The sequence below is a fragment of the Gallus gallus genome, chromosome 1, assembly GCF_016699485.2.
Source record: "Gallus gallus isolate bGalGal1 chromosome 1, bGalGal1.mat.broiler.GRCg7b, whole genome shotgun sequence".
Lineage (NCBI taxonomy): Eukaryota > Metazoa > Chordata > Aves > Galliformes > Phasianidae > Gallus > Gallus gallus.
The window spans coordinates 167,025,129-167,044,515 of NC_052532.1; the positions used below are offsets into that span (position 1 = coordinate 167,025,129).

At 43.9% G+C, this 19,387-nt stretch overlaps 1 protein-coding gene across 12 annotated transcripts in view; it reads right to left on the reverse strand.

Moving 5' to 3' along the window:
* Positions 1-12,397, reverse strand: part of ENOX1 (ecto-NOX disulfide-thiol exchanger 1) — a 366,488-nt gene extending 354,091 nt beyond the window's left edge. For 8 of the 12 annotated variants that reach the window (XM_040657725.2, XM_046898713.1, XM_040657671.2 and 5 more), the window contains exon 1: positions 12,071-12,397. The gene's annotated coding sequence lies outside the window, so the exon portion shown is untranslated. Of the gene's footprint in view, positions 1-11,153; positions 11,445-12,066 lie in introns of those variants that run through there. The other 4 variants (XM_046898685.1, XM_040657661.2, XM_040657714.2 and 1 more) reach the window with 2 other exon arrangements.
* Between the last annotated feature and the right edge of the window lie 6,990 nt (positions 12,398-19,387).

Genomic DNA, 19,387 nt, shown 5'->3' on the forward strand with positions numbered 1-19,387 from the left:
CAACTGACCTGCAGCTGGTCACCCTGGCTGGATCTTACACAAAGCATGACAAGCACAGGGGTTATATCAGTTAATTGCACAGTGACTGCAGAGTACAGTGCTTTCTCCTGTTCAGCAATGTGGCTTTTCTCTACTGAAAACAATTGGAGTTGCACTAATTCAAGTTAATGATAGAACAGCATATCAGGATAACTCTTATCATTAGTTAATGCTAGCACCACACGAGCTTGTCTGTGTGGTATTTGACAACGAAATTCAAGTTAAACAACCTCCTCCAGAATGAAGGCAGTATTGGATTAATTAGGTAACTTGCTAGACATTTAGAAAATGAAGATGAATATCCCTTTTATAACCATACTATAATCCTAAGGAATAAGAACCAGATTGTAATCTGTTATTGCAGTGTAAATCATGAATATCCCCACAGTTTGAATTACTCGAGATTTAAATTACTGAAGACCAGAATCCAGCCCCATAGATCTTAACAGAACACTTGACTTATTACTCACATAAAAAGAACTCAATTTCCATCAACACATAACGCACGGGAACCAATTGGTTTCCTAGCAGAGTTCAACATTCTCCACCAAAAAAGGTCTGCTTATTCTGGTACTCCTACCATCTTCTGTTATTTTTATTGATCTGTATGCTACTTCCTTTCTTAACTACTGAGTGAAAGTCAGGAGAAAGGCAGATACTGGTGTCCATTTCTCAGTGTCTTCACCACACATTTCCCAGAGTGCAGACAACTTTCTTCCTCCAACCAAAGACAGCACAACTGGAAGTACTCCAACAAGTCCATGACAATTTTAGTACGCAAAACACAAACCACACGCTACTGAATTCATTTTGTTACAAGATTATTCCCCCAACATGGTCTAAAGCACACAAAAGTGTAGTAACTGAGACACAAGTGTCTAAATAGACTGGCCTAGCATTTCTACAGTTTATTTTCAGTTGTGCTTTAACCACATGGGCTATGTCTACAAAAGCACTCTGAAAAGAGATTAGTTTTACTCTGCCTAAGCTTCCTGGTGTTTCTGTACCACCCAGGGCTGAACCTCAACTTGTGTTAGCAAGGGATCATGCATGAAAAAGTGAACTTATCCAGATGTTTCAAGCGTAACAGCACAAAATGGCAAAATGCTCAACACTGGTCTTGGCAGGAAAGAAAATATTTTCAAACCTGAAACTTATCCATGTTCAACCGCCAGCATCTCCTATATCTTGACTGCTACATTATCCATTATTCTGACATAAAGAGGGATAACAGACTGATCATCTGGATTCCAGTTTAACTCGTGAGCCTTCCAACTATCCCATTTCCTTTTATCCCACTCACTGTAGGACCTGGTGAGAATCACAGACAAATGGAGCTGGAAACAGCTACACAACAGGGGCAGCTGCCTCCTTTAAAGATAACACAGTTGTATCTATGTATTTTATGAGACCTCAACTAATATAGGTCCCAGAATGCTCACATAATCTATTCCAGTACCCCTCTGCATCCTTTCTGCACTAGGATTCTTTTCATGAACTTGTTTATTCTTGTGACATATGCAGCCTATTACTCTTACTGTACTTATCGTGCCTATTATAAACAGGCACTTTTTTCCTCATAATGTCAGAGTTCTTTCTGTTCTTCATCTTCATTCAAAGCATTAATTTCTGCAGTTTCTATAGCTGCTGAGGACTCCTTTAATTTTTTTCTTCCTCAAATATTTAGCGTTATTTGTTTGCAAGACAAGGGAAGACAATTTCCACTTGAACTGGAGGCTGTAGTTGGTCACAGCCCTTCTGAAACCATCACTGGTTCCCTTCCTAAGATTATGGATTCCCCGGAGACTATCCTGCTATATAAAATTTATACAGAACTCCTGCTCAATTTCAATCCTGAATACAATTTTATTATTGAGAACCATGGAGCAAAGGCAAAAAAAAAGACATGATCTTCCTCTGCAGAGGACACCCAGGAGAAACTGAAGGCACATAAACACTTTTGGCTCCAGCCAACTCTTAGCTACAGTGACTGTTCTTTCTGACCAAGAAAGAACTCAGCATTGGAATAAACCTACTTCAGCAGTTTTTTATTTCATTTTGCTTCTACAGCTGCTAGACTTGCTCCTCAGGTGCTAGCAAAACACCTTGTCATACGGCCACTCCATGGGATTCCTTGGAAACATGACGTCTAGCATTGCAAAGTTGGCATTTTCCCTTGCATGGATGCTTACAGCCACTCTCTGAATGTTTCTCATATTCAGTGAGCCACCATGCATTCATTAAGTGCTGTTTATTTCAGGTTTGGGGTTTTAGTTCTGCATTTCCCTTTTTTCCATTGAACACTGAATTAGTGAATTTAAATCTCTTTAAAAGGGCACTACACGGAGGCTTATATATCACCCACTGTTGCTCATTTGTGTTATGCTGACAGCAGTGTTGCTGCAAAAGAAAGTCTCTCATCACGTGCTAGGTCTTCATTTCCCTAGCATTCACAATATGAGTGGCCACTGCTCTTTGCCCTCCCTGCTAACAAACTGATTCCTCTAGAATGAAGCAATGTTAAAGAGCCCCTGAAACAGTAAGAGCACTGACTTCAGTGCTCACCACAGCTATATTTCAGTGATGACAGGGGCGTCAAAGCATCTCATCTTCACGATTACCAAATTCAATGTTCTGCTTCCCATTCAATATTCAGTTCCATCTGGCAGCCATTTGACACTGAAGAACCAAAAGAAATAGATTTTCTGCATGATTTCAAGATGACCACCATCTAGCTACTCTTACAACTCTTACACTTTTGATACAGAAGAATTGCTTGATTACACTGTTGTTTGACCGCGTCACACTATTCCCTTCATTCTTGGGCAACATGAGCTGGAAAAATATTACTTTTATCCATTCCATTTTATTTGTAGTAGATGGTACCAAGCGGAATTGACTTTATTATCAAGGAAAAGGTAAACCTAGATGCAAGCTTGGCAATCTCATATAAAGACTGCACTATCAGATGTGCTGCTACTACCAGGTCCGAACAGATGAGGCCCAATCTGACTGCACAGTGCTCCATTTGCTTTCTTCTCACCACTAGCCATGGAGAGCAGATTACACTAAGCAGCTACTCTGTTCTTTCATTATCAGTGAGCCTTCTCTTTCCCCAGAGACTTTATGCAGTTACATAATCTCACTTAATACTTTCCAAGAAGCATAAAAAGAAATTCAACCTTTAAAAAAATAAAAAAAAATAAAAAAGTTTCCTTCCCATACAGAAATTACAGCCACTTTGTATTATGCAAAGAAAACAATACAAGCTGCCCATTACCTTTGCGTTCTACAAAATTATATATAAGTTCAACAAATGCAACATGGAAAATAAAACTGCAAAACCTCAAGTAACGACACACATACTGCAGCTGGTTTCACATGTTTTCTGTAATAGTATTAACCTTGTTTACAGAACTGGCAAGCAACCGGATAGCTAAGTAGATTGGCAACAGTACACCCAGCCTTTCACCTGCAGTGTGTCAGCTCAAGTTGAGCCCAGCTCCCTCTAGGAACTGGAAACATGCTCCCTCACAGGCTGTCAGTGAAATAAAATGGTAATTGCTATCTGCTTCATACAAAATTGGAGATTACACTGCAGAAGAAAAGAGTCATCAGCATAAACAGCATTTCCTCTCAATGTTAAGATATGAATAACCTTGAACCAAAAACTGACCAAGGGCCCTCTCGTTTGTTAAAATGATATTCAGCTGAGAGACGCTCGTTTCAGGCAAACTAATGGAAAGGCAACAGAAAGAGGATTTAAAAATCAAACTTATTTTCCAGGTCCTTTATGTCTTCAGTTCTCATATGCAGCAGCCTGCCAAGAACACCTCTGCTTACACTCCACCTGAAGACTCTGGGAGCCAGATGCACACATGCAGAGGAGGCAGGAGGATGTGTGAATAGAGCACCCTTTTACAGCCAGTGAATCCACAGAGAGTGCTTGCTCACGTCCAGCTGCCTGCCATCCTTATCTGCCAACAGAGGACCATAAACATACACTTTTTTGATGTGTCTATAACTGTACTGCCAGGGCTGTGATCTCATCGGATTTCACTGCTAAGCAAGGGTCACACCTCCAAGGAAAACTCTCAATAAACTAAGTGGCTCACTTAGTCAGTGCTGAAGCAATGCCAGCATCCATCGTAAGTCATCAGAAGAGATTAAGCCATGGATCTTTGCCACCAAAACTATAAGCCTCTACTGCTGCAGACCGTGAGGGAAGTGCTTGCATCACTTAGTAGCAATAGCAAGCTCTTTCTCCACATGCACAGGAGCTACTAAATTAGGATATTACATTGCAACATTCTAGGGAGCCATCTGCTACTTTCAGATGAAACAAACTTATTTGTCATTGTTGAAAGTCCTCTTGACTCTTCTCACAAGGGCAAAAGCATCAGCACCAGCGTGCTCTCACTCTGGTTATTGCATTCCACCTCCCTACGTTCATCCCATGCCTTTATCAGCTACTTCCATTTCATTTCTTCTTTGCTTCTCTGTCAAAATGCTTGCTAACAGGTATGATTGGGTCCAAACAGAGTTGTAAAAAAAACAGTGTCAGACCCTCACTACATTCTACCCCCAACGCAGCTGTTATGTACCGAAATTTCTTCTACACTGTGTAGGGCACAAACCCCTTTAAAGTCTACATAAATCAAACCTGTCATACTAAAATAGTTGTGTGCCATTCACTCTGGCCACAGAGGAACTGTTCTTCGTCATGTGTTGATGAGATCTAACAAACCAACGCTCACATCGTAAACACCAGCACTATGTTAAATGTACTTGTGTAAAAAAATCACCAGCATTTTAAAGTCTCATTTAAAATAACTCCAAAAATAAAGATCTGCTGACAGAAAAAGAAAAAAGAAAAAGAAAAAAAAAAGTAGTTAAGGCAGTTGTTGACCTAGGTTTTTTGTGCAAAATAAACAGGCAGAATACTAGTCTTGCACTTACGTGGCATATTTGATCCTAAAGGATTCCGTCCAACAAGCTTGATCTTACACACAGTTCCAAGGAAGAGCACTATTAACATACACACGTAATACTAAGTAGTCAATCTATCCAGTTTCACCATCCTCAACTTCCTAGCTTTATCCACTCAACTGCATGGGTTCTATTATTCTACCATAAAGTAATTACCCATCCATCAGAAACTGCCCCTCCAACATCAACAGTGCATTGGCAACAACTGCAGTGCTAATCCCTCTGTTCTGCCCAATTGAATCTCTGTCCAGTTTCAGTCAACCTCCTCTCAGACCTCTATCACCACCAACCAAGCCCTCAGATACAAAGTCCAGAAAGGGCTGAACCTGGCTTATATATCAAAGTGGTTTTAAGCAGCAACATGGAGCATACTGGGAGTGCATGGTCTACAGGGCATTTTTTTTTTCCCCATACAATGCTGCACACAGGAAATCTAGAGAAAACTTAAGCCTGGCTTCTACACCCTCAACACATCCCTTCCCTGTGCATAAGGTGCTTAAATCAAACATCAGTCTCACCAACCAGCTGTAGCCCAGATCAACTTTCATTTGAGTAAGGTATTCATGCAAAATTGCTGATTTAGTCATTATCAAGCATAGAAGGCTTACTCCAAATCAGGTTTTAACTTCTGATTACCAAATTAGGCCTTGGTTTATCCATCAGCTGTCAGGTATCCAAAAATATGGCAGAAGGAAGTCTACCTTCTCTGCAATTCAGATGTAAGAAATGTAAGATTCATTACATGATCAAATAGAATTCTGCAGAAGCTGTCGCCTCTGTGCCCTATACACCTCCCTGGGATGCCCACTGCTTTCAAAAGGAAAAAAAAAAAAAAAAAAAAGAACTTAAAAAACGGCCATTTACTAGAAAATCTATGGTAGCTGATCCTTGAATATCCATCATCCCAACACCAGCTCAATCTGAGCCCACATGATGACCCTGTTTTGAGTCATGTATTTATAAAAACATAAAACCCAACTGTCTTGGCACTGAAAATTGCTTTGCCAAAGTACAAACACTCCAGCTTGAAAAAAATTAAGTCAAGGATGGCTGGTCCAAGATCTGACCTAGTTTCTCTTGTAACCTTCAGCTCAAACTAGAACAAAACAGAGACATGAAAAAGTACTGTTAGATCTTGTACTCCAATACCTCCAAAATGCAGAATTGCTTCCTCCAGTACATTTGTTAGTCACCTACAAAAATGACTTGCCTTTAAAACTCTAACTTCAAACATCTGAAGGAGGTACTCTCACAACACCTAGTCTAATACAGGCTGTATCACAGAATCACAGAATGGCCTGGGTTGGAAGGGACTTCAAGGATCATGAATCTCCAACCCCCCTGCCACAGTCAGGGCCACCAACCTCCCCGTTTAATACTAGACCAGACTGCCCAGGGCCCCATCCAACCTGGCCTTGAACACCTCCAGGGACGGGGCAACACATTTTCTCATTGTGAAGTTTTTGTCCAAAATTCATCTTAAGCTTTTAATTCCTTTACCGTATGAAGACGTTGGTGAGACACTGGAACACACTGCCCAGAGAAGCCATCGATGCTCCATCATTGAAAGTATTCACAGCTGGGCTGGACAAGACTTTGAGCAACCTAATCTAGTGGAAGACACCCTTGCCCACAGCAGGGAGGTGGGATTAGATGACCAAATCATTCTATGATTCTATTATCTAAGGTAATGTACTGGAAAACTAGATTTCTTCGAAATTTTTGAAGTGTATCGCAGTCAGCGTCACTTACCAATCTCTATATTGAGTGCCAGGCTAAAAATATAACTATTTCTGAATATTTCCCTTCAAGCTGGTTTCTCCAGACACCTGAGTATTTTGTTGCTCTTCTTTGAGATCCACTGAATTTATCGATAAATTTCTGTTGATCTGATACTCAAGTTTTCAGATGTGCTCATGGAATATTGGTGCAAAAAGGATTCCTTTCAGTAGTCCGCTCAACCATAAACTGTGCTGTTCTTTAATCATGCTGCAAAACTATATATTATTACTTCCTGCTGGGTCTTAATTCTAGGTTACTTCCAGCAATGCTGTTATCCATCAGTAAATTCCCCATCTGAAACCTCCGGCCTCATGAACTTGCCTTTTCCCAAATTTTGTTCCCTTTGCTCTGCTATCCTGTAACAATTCTACGTAAGTTCTGTGTACTCTAGAACAAAGATGTTAGTTTCAAAGGTTATAGGTTTTGTTTGAGGCCCTTATTCATCAAAGCATTTAATTACATGCCTAACTTTAACCACATGCTTACATCCAATTGATCTCAGCAAGCAGAGATGAGCTTGGGCATATGCTGAAAAAAAAGTAAGGCACGCAAGTCAATGTTTTGCTCAACCAAATCCTCAGTTTCTGTAATCACATGGATTATTTATTTTCCATATTTGGCAAGAATTGACAGCTCACTGCTTTCACGTTACAGGACTGAAAAAATGAAGCTTCAATAGAGTCCAAAACTGATATAATGTTTTTGCTCCTTTCTTTAAAAAAGAAAAAAAGAAAAGGAAATAAATATTTTGGTAAATACCCAACAGTACGACAATCATTAAGCCCATAGGATTAAAACATGCAGTCAAGTAACTCTACGCTCTTGTTGCTGTGGTATCCTCTGAAAAAAAAAATAGGTAAATGAATAAATAACAGCCCCGTGAAAAAAAACTGTAAGAAGACTACAGTACGTGCATCTCGGTAAGATGAGCAGCATGTTCCCTGCTAGCTCATTAGCCGCTGCCATCATTGCATAGTTAAGTGGAGGAAACAAAACTGTCAATTTCGTAATTCATTTCTACCCAAAGCATCTAAACAAAATGGACTTAACTCATTGTTCCAAGACAGAATTTAAGGAGGGATAAGCGGCAAGAAGGCACAAAGGCACTAGCCCTTAGTTTCAGTCATGGGTGGACTCCTTCCACCAGTCTCCAACCTACATGACAACAGATGTCAAATTTTACATTTATCACTACCAACAAATGCAGTTGGCATAGCAGGAATTTCATGAAGAGCATATAAAAATCACTTCCAAATGTCTTCCATTGTTTATATGCAGCCTACTTCATAAACTCTCTCTCTCCATCTTTGTTTTGTTTTGCTCTGTTTGTTTGTACTTTTTGTTTTCTTTGCCTTCCCTCCTTCTGCTGCCTGGTAAATACAGGCAGTAGCTACGTGGGATTGCAGTGAGGCAGTGTACCGAGTTCAATCTGCAGAGTACCTAACTGAGATTCTAGGTCTGGGAGGAGTGCCATAAGAGAAGGAAATGCCATGGAAAAACGTCTATTTCCTTTCCAATCATTAAACCTTCCAGAATTCAACGAATGCACTCTCTACTGAACTGTCAACGCATGCTATGGCACACTTTGATTCCAAACGTCTATAAGAAAGTGGCTGCTCGCTGATATTTATCAGGATTACAGTATTCTCTGACCATTGCACTTCAACCGCTTTCACTGAATGAGTACTTCAAAGAATCATTGAGCTGTTTCAGTTGGAAGGGACCCTTAAAGGTCACCTAGTCGGCTTGTTGTGACACTTTCATACCTGAGAACATGTCACATGCCAGAAAAAGAACTCTACAGGCAGTATAAGTAATTATACTTATTGGATCTCTTAAATAACACTATGAGCTCCAAAAGTCACTCAGAGAACGCAACTCACACACCCAGGACAAACACTGATTGTTTGCTTACGCATACAGGCCTATGTTTGCTGTTTCCCCTACAGCAAATATTTCTCACAATTTTTGGGCTTCCAAGATGGAAATGATATTCCTTTGCTGTCAGGAATTCAGGGGTGCAGCCAACAGGAAGACCACCACTGTGTTCATTCTACCTGATACCTAAGAGTAACTCTGCTGACAGCTTTGTGCCACTTCCAACTACAGAACCATAGAACGGTTTGGGTTGGACGGGACCTTTAAGATCATCTAGCTCCAACCCCCCTGCTGTAAAGGAACTGCAGGAGGCAGAGGTGCAAGAACTCCCCTGCACCGCTGTACAGTTGCCCACCTCCTCTCCATGCCACAGTTGCGTCCCTCCATCAGCTTCTCCAGCACTAACACCTGCTGGAGAGCCGAAACCTGATAGGCAGTAAGTACAGATGCAGGGTTACATCCGCCGCCTGCACTAATGGATTTTTTCGGGTAGATGGCAGTGCACAGAGTGCATCTGAGATTGGTCCAGGGTCGAGATTCCATTTCAGCGCTCAGAGACTAACCAAGGGAATTACCGCATTATCAGAAGCACTTTAAGAAAGATCGCGGCTTAGAACCCACTCCTGCTGCACTGTGATAGCTCCAGCTCTTTTAAGGGGTGAACTGGGTGCCAAGAGCGTAAAAGTGGCAGAGCAGCACTTGGGATTTTACTTCCCACCCCTGTGTGGGTGGCAGAGAATTTTATTTTAATCCGTTCTAACAAGGCACGGTTTTAAAACACAAAGCTAAAAGACAATTAACCAGACAGAGCCCGAGACACTGCATAACGGGCGCAGCAGAGGATAAAGCTGATTTTCAAGGATCTATAATCACATGGATTTAGAAATACTCCAGCAATAATAAGGGTATTTCAATTCACTCGTATTGGCAGAAAAACCCACAGATACCACTTATTTTGCGCCCTCCTCACTCTAACAGGCACCGCTACCAAGCAAAGAAGGCGGAGTGGCATTTTAACCATGTAACTGCACGTACACTGGCAAGTCCCCTCCTCACAGGAGGGGGATATTAACAAAGCAGCTGAAACAAATGGGACAGATCTGATGGCGCGGCTGGTAGCTCTGTGCCTACTTCAGGGTGCCGACATCCAGCGCTCGTGATGTGGAAGCATCCACCACCGTTTTGTTTTCTGTTCGCAGTAGGGGGTTGCTAGGAAACAAAATACTATTGTCTGATTTCATGATCTATTGCCTGCTTTGCCTGGCAATAGTGTTTTCTAAAGCTATTACCGGTTTATTTTACATAGGACAGAGATTAAGACTAGTATTAAAACACACGCACACCGAGAGAGGAACAATAAAAACACCTCAAAATTCCAGGAAAAGAAGGTAAATATTCCAGACTAAGGATGACAAACTATCCTGAGGAGAAATGAACTCGAGCAGCCCAGTGGTATTTATATACATACACTCTCCCACATGCATCGGCACTCCCTGACCATACCTATAGTACTGTGGACTTGCCACAGACTCTCTGGCTTCTGAGGACACAAAGCATTCCCCTACTACTCAAGAGCTACAGTAGGCTGCAAGTTCTGTAAATACCACACACTGCAGAACACTCGGTGCCACCGAGCACACACAGGGGAGAGAGGGAGGCATTGTGTCCAGAATTCAGCTGGGGGCTGTTCTGGTGCTTTCATTTCTTTATGTCATTGCTTTTGCACGCGTGGACACAGCGATGAGTCTGAGACGATTCCTTTCCCTCCTCTTAACCCCCTCCCCAGCCCCCACACTTTGTTTGGCTCTAACACCAATAAATAAACGAGAGCACTGGGAGAAAAGATCTAGAACTGAAAGCCACGGTTGCCAATTTCTCAGACACACACACACACACACACATATATATAATTACAGTGAGACATCTTTGTGAAGCGAGAGAATGAAGTATTTCTAGGAGCAAACCAACGCGGGTGCCCACAGCACGAGATGGGACCTCAGCACCAAAACCACAACGATCGTACTTAAAGGGATGAAGGGGCGTCTGTACAATGCCTTACAGGAAAAGGTTTGACATGAAAGCTGCAGAGTGCCTAATACTCCTCCATGCATATCTACAGTGTTGCACCATGCACAGCATGCACTATTTCAAAGTCTTTTCAACTTATTTATTAACGTCTATGAATTTTATCATTCCCTTTTAAATTCCACGGGGGGGAAAAAAAAAATAACAGTGAAGGCAGTGCACTGCAAAAGGCATCAAAGCTTTTGACGTGTTACAGCAGAACTTCCAGCGAGGGATGGAAGAAAGTAATAACACAGCAAATCCACAGTCCATGGGAAGGATGGGCTTGCTTCCTTGCCCTGGATTTACCGGGACCGCAGCCTTCTTCCCCGGCACCAGCCTTACAAAAACCACATTTAGAATTAAAGAGCACGACGCGAGGCAGCTTTTTTTTTCCGTACCAGACAACAGGCAGCCACTTCTCCGAGCAGCTTCAAGGAACATGAGACTGACTCGACCCGCAGCCGACCCCGCTCCCAGCCGGGTGGGATACGGCTCTCCCACCAGCGAGCTCCTACGGCAGCCGCTCCCGCTGCCGGCGGTCCCCGTCTCTCTCCGGCGGGATGCTGTCACCTCCCGGTTGCGACAGCTTCTCTGTCTTAGGGCACTCGCTCAGAGACCGGAGGGAAAGAGGAAGAGAGAGCGACGGGACAGCCACCTCCTGACAGCCACCCAGCTGCAGGGACTGCCCTACCGATGCAAGGGACCCACGCAGCCAGATGGGGAGGGGATGGGGGAGTTAGGGTTAGGGCGTACAGCCTCCGCTGCCTGGGTTGTGCTGCCCCAATGGTGGGGATGGCGGTAGGGGGGGGGGGGGGGGGGGGGGGGCTGCCCCGGGATCTCCCTACCCGGCGGAACTCCCGTCCTCCGTACCGCTGCAGCGGCGGCAGCCGCAATTAAAAATAAATAAATAAATAAAGCGAATAATAAATAAATAAATACATAGCCCGCTAGCGGAGAAGGGGAGGGGGGGGGGGGGGTGGAAAGAAAGGGGGGGGGAGATAAATAAATAAATAAAACCAACAACACAAAAGCAACACCCTACGACAGGCGGACCCCGAACAACAACAACAACAACACAAGGCGGGCGTCCAGGAGAGCAAACTTTCTGACTCTCCGGGGAAGGAGGGAAGGAAGGAGGGAGCGCGGTGCCCGGCAGCGCTGCGGGGGCGCGGCGGGCGCGGGCGGGGGCGGCGCACAGCCCCGAGGCGCCGGGAACGGAGCGGAGCGGTACCGGCCGCCTCCAGCGGGGTCGGGGCAGCGCGGCTCTCCCCCGGCTCCCACTGCCCTCCTCTCCCCATCTCCTCGCCGTACCTACCGCTGCCGGTGCGCGGCCGCGGAGCAGCGGAGCCGCCGCCGCCGCCGCTGCCGCCTCCTCCTCCTCCTCCTCCTTCTCCTCCTCCTTCTCCTTCTCCTCCTCCCCGGACCGGCAGCGCTGCGGCGGGCGGAGGACGCCCCGCGGCGGTGGGGAGTGCGGGGACGGCGGCGCGGGGTGCCGAGAGGCGGCGGCCGCCGCTGCACGCAGACACACACAGCGCCGTGCCTCCGTGTGCGTGTGTGTATGTATGTGTGTGTGTGTGTGTGCCGGGGAGGGATGCTGCAAGGGAGCGAGGGAAAATTCTCCCCTCCTAGCAAAGCCGCCGACAAATGGCAAGGCAGGTGTGCAGGGGAGGAGAGGCTCCCGGAGGAGCAGCGGGAGGAGGAGGAAAAAGAAGGAGTGGGCGGTGAGGAGGGCGGGGAGCGCAGAGCCCGGCGGCGGGGAGAGGTCCCCGCGGGTCCCTGCGGGGCAGGGGACAGGTGCCCTGCCTGGCAAAGAGCCGGCTGCGGGCTTTACGGAGGGCTGTGCTCCAATCCGCTGTGCTCCCAGCGCTAAGAGCTGCCCCTTTTCCATGGGATTGGGGTTTCTGCCGGGATCCTCCTGCCAGAAGGACTCGAGTGTCCTGTCAGCAGGGCTCTCGGTTGGCTGCGGTTCCAAACCAGAACTCTGCAAGGAGAACCCTTGCTAGAGGGCTGCTTTTGTGTCCCAGGCAGGTGACACCCGGGCCGTTTGCTAAGACCAGGCTGCCCAGAGCCACATCCAGCCTGGCCTTGAATGCCTCCAGGGATGGGGCAACCAGATCCTCTTTGGGCAACCTGTTCCAGTGCGTCACCACTCTCTGTGAGAAAAACTTCTTCCTAATATCCAACCTAAACCTCCCCTGTCTCAGTTTAAAACCATCCCCCCTTGTCCTATCACTATCCACCCTCATAAACAGCCGTTCCCCTTCCTGTTTATACGCTCCTTTCAAGTACTGGAAGGCCGCAATGGCTCTGAACTCTGCTGTTTGAATGGGAGAAGCCCGTTCTCCCTGCCCGAATCACCATACAGGGCTGCTGCAAGCCGCCCTGTTCTGCTGTGGAGGTGGCTGTGATTTAGTGCTGGAGAAGGACATTGTATACCCATCTATAATGGGTTTCAGCACACTTCTGGGTGACAATCAGTTGGTATCTGAAAAGTGGCTGTGGCTGAAGGGTGGAAACTAACATCAGGTATTAAATATTGCACAAGGCAGCTATGAATTCTAGTAGCAGGAAGAAAAGCTGATAGAAAAGTCTCCAGCTTCTGTTTTTTGTGGGTTGTTTTTCACGGTACTTTTTGCACCAATGTGGCACTGAGCTGTATCCACAGGTACTGGGCTAACGATGTGTGCTCACCAGCCCATCACTCTGGGTTTACCAGCAAACACACTTATGCAACAGAAGCAATTTCCACACCACTGCCTCCATCTGATCGAAGCGATGCTGGCGTTCTTCACCTCCGCGTGCAGCTTTTTCCCCCTGGCTGGCAGGGTTGGTGTCACAGCTTCACTTTGTGAAGTGACGGCAAACAGCGCTGACACAAATTACACCAAGCGACATGAGGACATCCGCGTAGAGGACAAAATGTGGGAATTAATGTGCTGCTTTAGGTAAACGTTAACTACCTCTGCTGAGGAGCAGGAGCCACTCCTTGCCCAGCGGTGCAGATGTAGATCTCTCGTTTCTCGGTGGGTTTTGCTTTGCTTTTCAGCCATGGTACAGACAGCTATGCAAAGGAAAAATTGCTGGGGGCATCTCTATTCCATGTAGCCCTGATGAAAGTGAGGCATACTTACAACGTCGTCATCCTCTTCTGTGCTATTTAGAGGAAAACACCTCTATTCTGTCTTTTTAAAGCACAGGCCCATTCCTTCGTAAGCCAGCACCCACTTTTAAAAAGCATACATGGAGAAGTTCATGCACAGCTTATACTTCAGCTTCAGTGTAAATTCAGTGTAAATTCAGTGTAAATTGGTTTGTGAAATCAAGGGCTGGTTCATAAATCACGTCACCTCCACTCTCCAAATGTATTTCTTAACTTTGTTGTCTTTATCCGTATTGAATTTGCTTCTTCCTCTCTTTCTGAGATGGAATGTGGCTGACCTGACCCCAAAGATGTTATGATATAATTTTTTAATAACTGAAGGATTTACAATATATATATATATATATTTTTAATTAAAAAGAAAAAAATTAAAAGCTCATTTTAACTGTCTCGTAAGCACACATTGTAACCAAAGAATTCAATAGGAGCTGCCCAGACATATCTGAGAACACAATTAGGTCCCCTGGACCTTCTAAAGCTTCAAAAATAGTCGTGTGTAATTCCTTCTTCCCTGGATCTTGCAAGCTTTAAGAGAATTTTTGAAAGCTGTAAATTCCTATTTATCCACTAAGAGGCTCACAGGCAATCTTCCTCTAATGGAAATAGAACTGTAAAGCTGGAGTATTAATATACACAATATGATCCATTACGCAGGGATGGAGCTGCGTGAGCCAATGGGCAGGCAGCAAATGCCGTGTGTTGGAGAGGCAGTGCTGAACAAGCTCATGCTGCTTTTGGTATCTGATTTATATTAGCACTCTCAAGAAAGAATAAAAAAAAAATAGAAAAACAACATATGACCTTTGAATCCCTTGTCTGCATTGGCTGGCAGCTGTTGTTGGCCAATGGGAGCGCACAGTTTGCTCCCAATACGAGGCAGCTATTCTTCAATAACTGTGCTGTTAATATGCAAATCTCAGTACTCCGTCTCCTGTAATCTCCCTCCTTTGATTGGCTTCTGTGATGAAAAAATTCAGGTTATTAGTGAGCAGACAAAATGCGCTCTTCAGGTTCCCCCTGAAGATGAAGCATTATAAAGCCTGGAGAATGTACATGCTTGAGACAAACAACAACAAAGCAAAACAAAAAGGAGCAGAGAAAATGGGATTAGAAACGTGATAAAAGGGGAAGTTGCACATTTAAAAATTCTGCTGATTCCCTTTCTTCCTCCTAGCTTTCTCTTGGGAGTTTTGATGGTTAATATAGATGGTTTTTGATCATTTCTTTTTCAGCCTTTCCCTTTCACTTGAGACCACAGCAATGGACCAAGAATGTCATATCTGTAGTGGAAGACATTCATATGTCTAACTTTGTGGGTCAGATTTGCTGACCGGCCCACAGAACACTGGGAAGAAATCTGTCATTATGTATCGGTATGCATCAAGAAGGTGGGTAAGCCAATTGAACAGGAAGCAATCCACAGTTCAGCTCTTTAAAATCCATCACAAAAGCCAACCACCGACACATTCCCCACAGCTGGCCAGACTTGGCCAACCACTGAACTTGAAAGGATCTTTTCTACAAGACCAGGGGCCAATGGGAGTGCTCATGCCAGCAAAACTGTCAAGGTCAGCATTTCGTTTTCTATTGGAGGCCAGTATGGCACAGATGAGTAAGATGCATTCTCTGTTACGTGATATGAAAATTGAATAGGTCGATCAACTCTAGTTGTGTAAATTTTGAGAATTTTCACAGAGATGAATTGGTTTGGGGGCCTCAGGTTGCACCAGGGGAGGTTCAGGTTGGATATTAGGAGAACTGTTTTCTCCAAAAAAGTGGTGCTGCACTGGCACAGGCTGCCCAGGGAGGTGGTGGGATCGCTGTTTGTGGAGGTGTTCAAGAACTGTGTAGATGTAGCACTAAGACATGGTCAGTGGGCATGGTGGGGATGGGTTGATGGTTGGACTAGATGATCTTAGTGATCTTTTCCAGCCTTAGTGGTTCTATCATCTTCAAAAGTGACATGCAGCCATGCTGCTTCCCAACCTTTGCCCTTATTTTGTAGATTTCTTGCAGTTGGCCTTTCCTTACAAATAGCACCTGAGATGCTGCATTGTCTCCATTCCTGCATGGATGCAGCCAGCTCTTCCGATTCCTTCTCTGAAGTGGCAGATGAGATCAGCCTAATAATTTCTTAGCTCTATATGTCTGCACTGAAATCGTGGCCCCAGTGAAATCAAAATACATTTTTGCCATTGATTTTGCAACAGCCATGATTTGGCTTCTCAGGATTGGCAGCAAAATATTTCTGGAGGGCTGGACACTGATTCCAATTTCCACATGAAATTAAGCAGGCCAGCTACTGTTAGCACACAGTGACTGATCTTTCCCTTTTCTCAGGCTTTTTGCCAAGGGGGAAGGATGAGGGGCTTTTCTCCCATGCAGCTTTTGATTAATTTGCCACAAAAACAGGAGCTGTAAAAAAAAAAAAAAAAAAAAAAAAAAAAAGATAGACATGGCATGGAGCTGCTTTTCTTTTCTGTCTCACACATTTCAGATGCTGAGATAATGGGAACAGGATAATGGGAACAGGATGAGCAGAAATACAAGCAGGTATCTGAAACTAAAGGTTAGAAGGAAGAGATTTTGACAAAAGCAAAGGTCAGACAATAAGTTCCACACAAATTAATAGCAGTTCAGCTACTACAGAGGAACTTTAATATTTCAGTTTCAGTAAAGAAATCTGAAAAACGCATAATGAGATCCATTTATTGATCTTTTTTTTCCCCCAACCAAGAAATATGACTATTTCTTTCCAATATATATCAGGATTCCCATTTAATAAATAATAACAACGATAGTTAATAATTAACTGAATTGTGTTCTTCCTAGTATTGCTCTAGGGGAAAAACAGAAAAGGTCCACCTGCTTCAGCAGCCAGAGCTACAAACACACCCAACCGGATAGCTGACGCAGCCATTGAGCCAGCACGGTGCTAACTCTCCTTTAAGCTTCCTCAAATCATCTAGCTTTAGAAACCATGTAACCTAATTGTATTGCTACAGACCTGACAGCTCCTCACGTTCTGCATGCGGACGGATTGCAGTGCTCTTGTATGACTGCCTACATGAGCTACTGCTGTCAGTTCTGAGAAGAATGGCATGGCCACCAGCCCTGCAGCGTGTCTTGCATCTTCCAATCTCCATCATGTAGCAAAAACAACAGTGTTCCTCCTTGATCTAGGAGGTTGAATTGGGGGAAATTTAAAACAAGCATGTGCCAGAGCCAGAAGACCTCACCTCCCTTACTCAGCCTTGCAGGTAATTGTCCGCCATGTGCCCAGTTCCTATGAAACTCCACTTAATTCAGGTGGGCTCATCAAAAGAATTGCTGTTACTGGGGTGAGGAAATATGCTGAGTGAGGCCTTTATGATCCCAAAGGAGAAAATATGACAACAATTTACCAAGCAGTGCTTGCTTAATGCAGATGGAGAGACAGCGTGGATAACACAAGCTGACTTGCAGCTTGACGAAATCTAAAACACAGTTTCAGTTTTCAGCTTCATGAAGCAAAAGTTAACAATATCTGTAAGTTGTGGCTCAAGTGGCACGTAGGTGCCAAATTGTCATCAAAACCTGTGAGAAGGAGATCCATCTCCCACATCTGAATCAGTGCATGCCTCCCTGGCTCCGAGATCCTTCAAAGAAGATTGTTGTTCTGACTGTTATGTTGTCTCTTTTCTGCTGATCTCCTGCATGCCCGTTGCACTTCATTACTGTCGTGCTCATTTTGTAACACAGGTTTTCCTTCACTCATCAGGTACCCAAAACAGGAGTAATCTTTGTTCTCAACACTTATTTTCCATTTCTTAAATTATTACTGTCATTATTTTGGAGGGGGCAGAGGATAATACAGCACTGAAAGCACTGAAAGTTGTTCAACCTTTCTCACACAAACATCAGTAAATGCTGAGTTTAATCACAGAATCATAGAATCGCTCAAGTTGGAAAAGAGCTTAAAGATCATCAAGTCCAACCACAAGGATCATCAAGTCCAACTGCAAAAGTGATCTTTTTGCATACAACTGTCTGTTTTTTCAGCAACACCATGTGCAATTTTTAGAACAGCCACAAGTACATATTCTGAAAAAAAAAAAAAAAAAGAAAAACTTTCAATTAGGTTTAACAATTTCTGTGTTCATTTTCTGGGGAGAAAGGGGCTATCCTTTTTTTAAACAGCTGGAACCAATAGCTACTGAGAAAATGACGTGCACAGATGATATTTCCAAGCTTTCTGCACTGAGGGCGGTATCGCCATTGTTTCAACAACTGCCCCTTTTCTTTTTGCCTTAGATAGTCCTTGTTCAGCCTTATCAGATGGGCTGATAAGGGAATATTTTCCCCAAGCTATGCCACTTGAAAAGTCAAAGACTTAGTCTTACCTGACTTGCTGATGAAGATCTTCCAGATGAAGAACAAGAAACCCTTCCACTGCTCTTTGTCATAACCTCATCACTATGCGATGTTTCCACAACCTATTGACTACCTATAGAGTCCATCCCAACAGGCTGCAAACCTTCACGAAGTTAGATCAATCCTCACCCCCCAACACTGCAAGTAGGTGTTGTAAACAGCCTGGAAAGAGAAGAGATCCTAATTTGTTCGTGCCCAGTTTAGTGGTCACTAAAACACAGCCACATCAGGGTGGCTCTTTAACGATACACAGCAGTGTTATATAACATGATGATCCGGAATGGAAAATAAAGGCTAACGTATTCAAGCTGAAGCTACAGCTGAAATGTACATAGGCAGAATATAATTACCTGACCTGGCATCGTGCCAGGACTCTGGGGTTAACATTATTACTCTTACAATACTCCTATTTATGGGCAATATGGGGGGGGGGGGGGGGGAAAGAAAGAAAGAAAAAAAAAGGAACAGCAGAATTTTTTAATTGAACCAGTGTGAACCCAGCTACAGTAGGTTGCAGTCCAATTAAAATTGACAGACCAGTGAAGCAGATACACGTAGCAGGCAGATAAGTATAGAAAATTCAAGTTGTTCTCTTTTTTCTTTGTCTTCGCTTGGTTTATTTTCTGCTGGATATTTCATTTAATTTTCTTAATCTTTTGATGCCAGGAAACTATCATTGACTGGAAACACTTAGTAGCTTTTTAGCAGACAGTTTTCATAACTTAAAATAAAGATGGAAAAAATATATCCTGTTAAATGTTTCAGCATTGCATTTCTTTCCTTTTCTACAGCGTACTGTATTAAAATTACATTGGCTGTGCAGCAGGAGATTAGAAAGAGCTGCTGCTTTTAACCTTTAATAGTAAATGATGCTGAAGTCACTAATCTGTCTTTGAAGCACACGCAGTTCATACACTACCAGCTGGATTCATGTAGCTAATTGGAAAGAGAGCAGGTTGATCCCTACCAAAAAAGTTGCAAAGGTTAACTCCTGTAAGGCAAAACTACTTTCTTCTTCTTCTTCTTCTTCTTCTTCTTCTTATTATTATTATTATTATT